Source organism: Tiliqua scincoides, chromosome 3 (assembly GCF_035046505.1).
Source record: "Tiliqua scincoides isolate rTilSci1 chromosome 3, rTilSci1.hap2, whole genome shotgun sequence".
Lineage (NCBI taxonomy): Eukaryota > Metazoa > Chordata > Lepidosauria > Squamata > Scincidae > Tiliqua > Tiliqua scincoides.
The window spans coordinates 227,129,045-227,138,647 of NC_089823.1; the positions used below are offsets into that span (position 1 = coordinate 227,129,045).

At 47.1% G+C, this 9,603-nt stretch overlaps 1 pseudogene; it reads right to left on the minus strand.

The window, feature by feature from the left end:
* Positions 1–1,081: 1,081 nt before the first annotated feature.
* Positions 1,082–1,201, minus strand: LOC136646791 (5S ribosomal RNA; annotated as a pseudogene).
* Positions 1,202–9,603: the final 8,402 nt, after the last annotated feature.

Below are 9,603 nucleotides of genomic sequence, written 5' to 3' on the forward strand. Positions count from 1 at the left end.
AGCCTAGAAAAGAGACGCTTGAGGGGGGACATGATTGAGACATACAAAATTATGCAGGGGATGGACAGAGTGGATAGGGAGATGCTCTTTACACTCTCACATAATACCAGAACCAGGGGACATCCACTAAAATTGAGTGTTGGGCGGGTTAGGACAGACAAAAGAAAATATTTCTTTACTCAGCGCGTGGTCAGTCTGTGGAACTCCTTGCCACAGGATGTGGTGCTGGCGTCTAGCCTAGACGCCTTTAAAAGGGAATTGGACGAGTTTCTGGAGGAAAAATCCATTATGGGGTACAAGCCATGATGTGTATGCGCAACCTCCTGATTTTAGGAATGGGTTAAGTCAGAATGCCAGATGTAGGGGAGAGCACCAGGATGAGGTCTCTTGTTATCTGGTGTGCTCCCTGGGGCATTTGGTGGGCCGCTGTGAGATACAGGAAGCTGGACTAGATGGGCCTATGGCCTGATCCAGTGGGGCTGTTCTTATGTTCTTATGTTCTTATGTTCATGTGTGGATCCAGCTAACTGTGGACTTGCACTGAAGTAACACCCAAATTCCATCAACCCCTCCCCCCTTTGTTTATGTGGTCCCACACATGCAATTGCCACAGTCTCTACCTCCCTATCTCTTCTGCTGCCTGGCACTTCAAAATTGGATGCATGGACAAGATCCTGAGAACAGAAAAGGTTTATTTTCCACCCCCAAGATCTTCTGTGCCCAACTTTTTTTGAAAAAGCACCAAGCACAGGATGAGTTAAGGTTGGCAACCTCCAGTCTCAAAAGACTATGGTATAAGCCTACAGCACCCGGTATTCCCAGGCGGTCTCCCATCCAAGTACTAACCAGGCCTGACCCTGCTTAGCTTCCAAGATCAGGAGATAGTGTTCAGTATAGGGAGATGGTTGGCAACCTTCAGTCTCGAAAGACTATGGTATAACCCTACAGCACCCAGTATTCCCAGGCGGTCGCCCATCCAAGTACTAACCAGGCCTGACCCTGCTTAGCTTCCAAGATCAGGAGATAGTGTTCAGTATAGGGAGATGGTTGGCAACCTTCAGTCTCGAAAGACTATGGTATAACCCTACAGCACCCAGTATTCCCAGGCGGTCGCCCATCCAAGTACTAACCAGGCCTGACCCTGCTTAGCTTCCAAGATCAGACGAGATTGGGCATGTGCAGGGTAACAGTTGCTGTCAGGAGACAGCAGTCTTCTTCCTGAGAGCAGCTGGGATTAGAATTGCAGAGACCCCAACCTCCTTTTCAAGCTCCACTCTCACAATTTTTGGCAGCGACAATGGAAGTGATAAGCCACCCCCACCCATTCTCCAAGGAAAGTGAGCAAGAAGAGGTGCAAGACACCTCCCCACCTTCCCCAACGTGCCACTTGGAGCAGCCACTTTGCCCTGCTGCATGGATGGCCTGGCCCTGTGTGTGTGTGTGTGTGTGTGTGTGTGAGAGAGAGAGAGAGAGAGAGAGAGAGAGAGAGAGAGCACCTAGGAGGAGTATTGGTTGGCAACCTTCAGTCTCGAAAGACTATGGTATAAGCCTACAGCACCCAGTATGGTCTCCCATCCAAGTACTAACCAGGCCTGACCCTGCTTAGCTTCCAAGATCAGACAAGATCAGCCATGTGCAGGGAGTATGCGTGCTGTTTCAGATTTCATTTGGAGGTAGCCCATTGGCCATTGCCATATTCCTTCCCTTAGGGAGAGGCAAGATTAGACCATGAAAACATTGCATTAACTGAGTATCTTTTGTGGTTTTTATACTTTGTAATATATTATATGATGTTTTCATCTATGGGTCTAGTTGTTTATATGAATTATTACTCACAGAAACACACTACTTGTGATTCTCCAAGCCAAACAGCCTCTGTGAGTCATATCCGGTAGCCCACTAAGAATTCAATACACGTCTCTTTGATGCCTGCCTGGGGTTGCAAACGCATGATGGGGAGGAATCAAATGCCTGCCAGATCGTAGTACCTGGTTTGTGAGCTGCATCTGCTTGGTGGGCGATCAGCTGTGCAGGCTTTCTTTATCGCAGAACTCTTGTTAGTATGTTGTGATGCTTCCATCTAAATCAGCATTTCTCCACCGGTGACACTCGTACCGCCGCTGGTACTTGAGGTGGTGTCTGGTGGTATGCACAGGACCACCAGACCCCCGTCACCTGGCAGTGTGACCTGCGATGCAATGCAAAAAGCAGCAACAAAAGGCTCAGCTTGGCAGGCAGAGCTCCAATATGCACTTTTTGCACACTCAACAAAGCCCTCCTATCCAGCCTGAGCCTCTTACCGGTGTTTGTTGTATCAGGCCTGGCCTCCCAATCTGGAAGTAACTGGCAGTGACATCATCATCACGATCACTTCCAGTGGTACTTCCAATAGGTGGACCATAAGAAGGGGGTCAGGGGGCAAACATTATGAATTGCTGATCTAAATGGGGGGAGGGGACCACAACTGAAAGCATGCACTAGTGGATATGCAAGCAGAATCCAGCCTTTCCCCCTGCCACCCCCTTCTATTTGACTTAACATTTCTGTAGAAATTTAATCTGACTCTGAATCTTTCAGGCATAGGAGTTGTACTCACTGACCTTTTCCAACATACTAGACCTTACATGAACTTGACGTGTAACAGTGAAGGTGAACAGAAGGAGGAGGAGGGATTAGGATACGCTTGGTGACCAGCATGGTCCTTCCATTCTTCCTGCCTTGTATGTCAGGGTTTTGAAGGTAGGATGTGTTAAAGGGGGCAACCTATTATCTGGTCCATTTTGATTCATCTGTTCTAGCTGTGAGAGAGGAACCGTGCCTGGGAGGGAGCTCCTGGCGTGTTCAAACTGTCTATCCAATTGCAAGGTGCTCTTTTGCTTCCGAACGAGACAGCCTAGAGACACACAAGGAGCCCGAAGGGAAAGTGAACACGCTGCCTCTTAATTAGGACACCTTCCGAGTGGCAACATGCAAACCCGACAGCAGAGGTTTCTGCCGACACCAGCCATTTTCAATTGGTGGCTTTGGACAAGGCGTTTGCGTCCCCAACGTTGGACTGGGGCCAAAGGTGAATCAGCAAATCCGTGCCACTTGAAAGGTCAGAGGCACATCATGCTCCACTCTGCCCATAAATACGTCAAGAGCAAAAGTGCTGAGGCTTGCATTCTCGTGGTGTAAATCTGCAGTGTAGATGAGAGAATAACAGCATTGCATTAATGCAGTCTCATGACAGTGAAAGTTACGAGACTGGAAAAGGCCATCACCCCGTCACTTTTTGGTGTAACCTGCCAGCCTCCTTTACTGCAATATATGAAATGGAGTGAAAGTGGGTTGGCCTGGGTGAAGCTTATGTCTTTCCTTTCCATGGTCGTTTTCACGTTCCCGTATGCTAGCATCACATGCTTGGAACGTTTGTCTGCAAAAGTAGATAGACGAGGTTTACAGTGAAAACTGAGGGCACTGTTGTCTTAGCCACAGCTGGGATAACTACACATTCAAAAGCAGAGGCATTTGTCTAAACGGAATCATGAAAATTTGAATCATTATGCATTATACAGGCATTATTATAATCATCGTCCTCATTAGTGATTGATATTAATTGCTTATCAGGTTGCACATCTAGTTGTTCCTTTCTGTGATATTTTCTAATGACATTTTCAGTCTTGCTGAGTTGTTGGGACACTTATCTGTCAAAGTAAATGTACAGTTTTTGCATTTGAAGTGGGGGAAAAAATGAGTATTTCCATAATACCTAAAAACTGGAAATGAAAAACTGATGGCCCAATCTTATAAGGGCATAACGCAGCCAGAACTAGAGCTCTGGCATCATGAGGTCCTTTATGGCTGTTGCAAAAGGCAGCGTGCACTATCACGGAACAGTAAGCAGTTGCAGTGGTGCACCAGAAATTCCTCCATGTTCATTGGTGCTAGTAAGTCAGCAAAGGGGGTGGGAAGGAAGCAGAACAGGGCAGGCAGGGGAAGGAATGGGGAAGAGATGAGGGTGAAACACGGGGCAGAATAAGCCCTGGAAGGGGTTGATATCAGCAGTGATGGACCTCCCCAGCCCTGCAGCCTGGGGCAAAGGTCTGCAGTGGTGCCCCCCGCGGGCTGTTGCTGCCCCCCGCATGGAAATCTGCCCCTCCCCATTCACCTGAGGCTCATGGAGCCTCGTGTGACCCGACCCTGCGTTGGGAGAACTCCCTGAGGCTTCCACGATGCTATAAATTGTGCTTCAGGGAAACTGGAAGCACAGTTTCTGACCCCTTTGGGAACCTCAGAGAGACTTCCATGGGGTCCTGCAGGCTCACACCCAGAGCATTTGCTCCATCAGACATAATGGGAGGTCCAAAGCTGGTTATCAGCTGCAGTGTCCCCGCCAATATCCTACCCCCCCTTCCAGGCCTAAATCACTGGCACAGGTGGAAATATCGTTTTGAAGTGTAATGTGTGAATCACCGACACACAGAATTCACCTCTGGTTCATGGATCTCTATAGATCTTAGGACATGGATCCTAAAGGGATATCTGTGTCAGTGATCTGAATATTACATTTTTTCCCCCAGTGCATACACAGAGGCAAAAGTTGCTTGCGGGGTCTTGTCATCTTTCCATGGCTGGGCTTCCAGCTCTTGGTACTGTATGCAGTGCAAGCATACCATCTTATTAAAAAGAATACTGACATTTATTAAAATTTTAGGCTGTTCTAAAGCTAAAGTCTCCTGCTTCTTAATGGACAAAATATAAAGGTATACCACTGAAATAAATTAACATTCCTTTCCCACAGCATGGAGTCAAATATGAAATAATAGTAGAGCAGCTACACTACGAGTCAGAACTATGAACTTGGTGATAAAAGTGTGGCACTTGATAGATGCCAGGGTGAAACTCAAATTAAGAAATTGATAGGTTGCAATCCTATAATACATACCAGAGAGTAAGTTCCATTAAACTCAGTGAACCTTACTTCTGAGTAGACATGCCTAGATTGCATTGTAAGATAGGAAAACATTCCTAAGTATCTCAGAAATCTTCCGAATAGTTTCCAAAGCAAAATCTCACCAAGTTCAATGGGGCTTTGCTTCATGTAAGTGTACTTACCTGGGAGTAAGGTCTACCCAACAGGCAGCCCAATCCTGAGCTGCCCGAGGCGCCCATGCTCGACGGCACCGAGAATGGCCGCCACCGGATCCTGCACACCCCAGGCTTACGCAGGAGGCACCTCGGGAGAAGGAGACTTTCATCCCCTTCTCCCAGGGAAGGGAAGCAGCCCCGCAATGGGGCTACTCACTTTACCACCGACCTTTTGGTTGGCAGTAAGGTAAAGGAGCTTGCGTAGGGCACCAAGCCCTCCACGAGCACCTTGGATCCTGTGCAGCAGAGCTCCACGGACCTGTCTCCCTCTCTCCCGCCAGCACGCCTCCAGCCCGCCCCCCCTCCCTGCATCACGCCTCCACGTCATGCCCCCCACCTGCCCTCTCTCCACCCCCCGCCGGCCTCCCCCCCCGGAACACCTCCTCCCTGCCCCTGTTTACTGTGCCGCGGCTCGATGGTCTGGGAGACCCTGGCCGGCGCTGGGCTAGCACGGGCAGGAGCCCGGCGGACAGGCTCGCAAACATGTCTTACAGCACGTTTACGACACTGCTTGGTGGCACAAAGCCATGCCGCTGAGCAAGGATTGGGCTCTCAGTGATCCTTCCTTCTTAGAATAATAGGAATGCCACTCTATCTTAATTTGTTCTTCATGGGGTACCACTTATATAGACCAAACCTTTTGCTGTGTTATCATAATGTGCCCATTTTTTTTTTTTAGAATTGTCCCTGACAATTCAAAAGGTCAAATTCAAAATTAATTTCATGAGCCATCTCAAGGAAAAATATCTGACACTTTTCAAGGGAAGGCAAACAAGTTTCTCTAAGTGAAAGGAAATTTCTCAAGGAGTGTCTGCTTTTTGATATGCCAGATGCAGGGGAGGGCACCAGGATGCAGGCTGTGGTCTTGTGTGCTCCCTGAAACATTTTGTGGGCCACTGTGAGAAACAGGAAGCCGAACTAGATAGGACTTTGGCCTGATCCAATGGGGCTCTTCTTATGTTCTTATGGTAAACCTCTGTACTGCAGCCAGAATGGCAGCTTGCTACCTAGTTTGACATCAGGTCCACACAATTTGTGACCCAAGCAAGCTGAAAATGTATGGTAGCTTACATGCTTTTGCTATCTGAGGCAGACAGTCAAAGCCAGAAGGTTCATCAAGCAAACCTTTATGGATTGCCAATGTCATACATAGCTATCTGTTGGGCTTCACTCAGCTTGGCGGGTCACAAGTTGTGCAAGCCTATTCTACATTAGGAGGCAACTAGCATTATATGTGGCAGCTCATAAATGCATGTGGCCTGGTAAATTGGACCAAAGTCCACCAATGACTGTTTCCAACAGGGGTGGTGTGACCTGGAACTTTACCTCTTGCTGTCTTGGGCCTGCCACCTCTACGCTGAGGCGATGGTGGCAGATTCAGGGAGAAAGTCACCCCAAACACACCACTCCCTCAGATCCTTCACAATCTGTTGCTGATGCAACCCTCATCAGCTGGATTCATGGATGAGCTGGCATTGCCAACAGTGTTCAATTGGATGATCCTGAGAAGCCCCTAAGTAGGGCATGAAGACACTGGTCCTCCTCTATTATTTCTTCCCAGTACCTCATACAATAATGAACTGTAGCTCTCAGTGAATGCCACTTCAGATCATGATGTCCTCCTTTCCACCTTACCCAAGAAAAAAGTGTGTAGTGGGGAGCAGAGAGTTGGGCTCCGGTCACTAACCGCTAGGCTGTACCCCATCTTGCCCTCTGATGTCCCTTACAGGCAGTTACCACATTGTGTGGTCATGAATTATTTTGCCTTGGTGTTCAGCCTAGAAAAGAGACGCCTGAGGGGGGACATGATTGAGACATACAAAATTATGCATGGGAAGGATAAAGTGGATAGAGAGATGCTCTTTGCACTCTCATATAACACCAGAACCAGGGGACATCCACTAAAATTGAGTGTTGGGAGAGTTAGAACAGACAAGAGAAAATATTTCTTTACTCAGCGTGTGGTTGGTCTGTGGAACTCCTTGCCACAGGATGTGGTGACGGCATCTGGCCTGGACGCCTTTAAAAGGGGATTGGACAAGTTTCTGGAGGAAAAATCCATTACGGGTTACAAGCCATGATGTGTATGTGCAACCTCCTGATTTTAGAAATGGGCTATGTCAGAATGACAGATGCAAGGGAGGGCACCAGGATGAGGTCTCTTGTTGTCTTGTGTGCTCCCTGGGGCATTTGGTGGGCCGCTGTGAGATACAGGAAGCTGGACTAGATGGGCCTGTGGCCTGATCCAGTGGGGCTGTTCTTATGTTCTTAAACTACAATTCCCAAGAGGCCTTGCAGGTCTCTTGTTGCCTTGTGTGTTCCCAGGGGGAATTTGATGGGCCACTGTGAGATACAGGAAGCTGGACTAGATGGGCCTTTGGCCTAATCTAGCAGGGCTCTTCTTATGTTTTTATGTTCTTAACTACAATTCCCAGAAAGCCTTGCAGGTCTCTTGTTAGCTGGTGTGCTCCCTGGGGCATTTGGTGGGCCGCTGTGAGATACAGGAAGCTGGACTAGATGGGCCTATGGCCTGATCCAGTGGGGCTGTTCTTATGTTCTTATGTCCCTCGGCATGAGCGTTTTGTTTTAAAGCAGTGGCTGCTGACCTCTGAAATGCTTGGCTCGTGAGCATCATCAAAATCAAGAATTGGCCTCTCCAAAATAATGATTGGATGGGTTGAACCTGCTGCATCCCCCCAAACCCAGCAGTATTACGTTTGTTTGAAAAATGCCTGGATTTAATGTTAGCTCTCCCCCCCCTCCCCATAACATGGTGACTAGGACTGGAAGTTGGCAACATGACAGCTATTTATTAGGCTTCAAATGCTGTCTATATAGGGGTGAGATGCAAGGCAGGGGGTCAGCCTGATATTAATTCATCAGCCCCTTCACGGCCTCAAAGAGTTCTGGCATCTGTTTCGGTTGTCCTTTAATTGCAGCTGCTTGCTTGCCGAGTGATGGAATAAAAATGACAGATTGCAGCATTCCTCTCTGTAACAAATAATCTACAGGCAAGATCAAAGTTTGCTGTTAATTATTGCTGCTTTCTTTGTGTACCACTTTTGATCATTATTTCCTCTCCACAAAGATCTCTGACTTCTAGGCAAAAACAAAAAAGAGAGAGACGATAAAACACATTGTGGATTTTTGCCATTATAGATCTTGGAGTTTGTTGTTTTTCAAATTACATCATGAATAGAGGCTACAGAAAAAATTAAGTGTTAGGTTGCTTTTGATAAATTTAACCCAGTGAGATGTGGCTGTCACTTCATTAAACAACTAGAAGGCAGTACACAGAGAATGAAGTCGTCTTGGAAACGATCAATCTTTTAGGGTGTCTGAAGGTAATCCTTCATATTTTTTTTTCCTTCTTAAAATGCTAGTAGAGAAAACTTCAGCAAACTCAAAACATCGTGAGCCATGGGCAGGTGGCAGTAGGAGAGGTTGATGCAATGTGATGGAAACAGAGGAAGACGGCTCTGAACCTGTAGTAAGTGTGTAGAAGAGAGAAATTTATCCAGTGCTGCTTTTCCCATCCCTGCATGACAAACTGCATCTGCTGATATTCTCTCTTCAACACTTGAAGCAAGCCTACACAATTTGTTTAAACAACTAGCATCAAGGCTGACTTTAAACCAGTTGGATGAAGTGTGCCCAATTGGGCCCCGTGTCTAAGGGCCACGCACTACGGCAGTGATTTTCAACTAGTGTGTTGTGCTGTGAATGGTCTGCAGTGTGCCATGGGAGTTTGGGGGAAGGCCGTTTATTAGGAGGGCCATTGGGGGATATGACCCCCCCCCCACCGGCAGTGTGTGGTGCCTTATCAAGTGTCAAAAAATGGATCATGTACCTTGACAATTTTAACACCTTGTCAGTGTGCCATGAGATGAAAATGTTTGAAAATCACCGCTCCAGGGTAATCTAGTTGTGCCAAATATACACAGCAACACATCGCAATGGACACCTAACGCCACACTGCAGGTTTTTATAGAGAACAGTTACGATATTAATTTTCTTCTGAATACTTAAAAGGTCAGTAGTGTTGGTTTGTACTAAACAAATATAAACATATTTTGAAACTTCTTTCCCACTGTCCTTGAATTATATAATATATTAATGATAGAGCATTTTAAAATTTATTTCTCTGAAAAAAAAACAAATCTGTAAATGTACATGCAACGTGGATATTTTTTCAGGATCCTGTGGTTCCTGTAAATATGAACAAAAGACTAATGGATATTGGAAGATTCTACAGACCTTGGCTAGGAACCTGGGGCCCTGAAAAAATGTTTCCAGTTTGATCCTGAGGCTGTTAAGGCCAGTCTTGACTAGCATGACGCACGTGGCCATCATAGGAAGCACTAGTGTAGCTAGAGGGGGTGCAAAGCACTAAGTTTTGCAGGGAGCCTCACCGTGGCGTGCAAGTGCCCCTCTTCCTCCCCTTCGGAGCCATTCTGGGCCGTAAGAACAAAA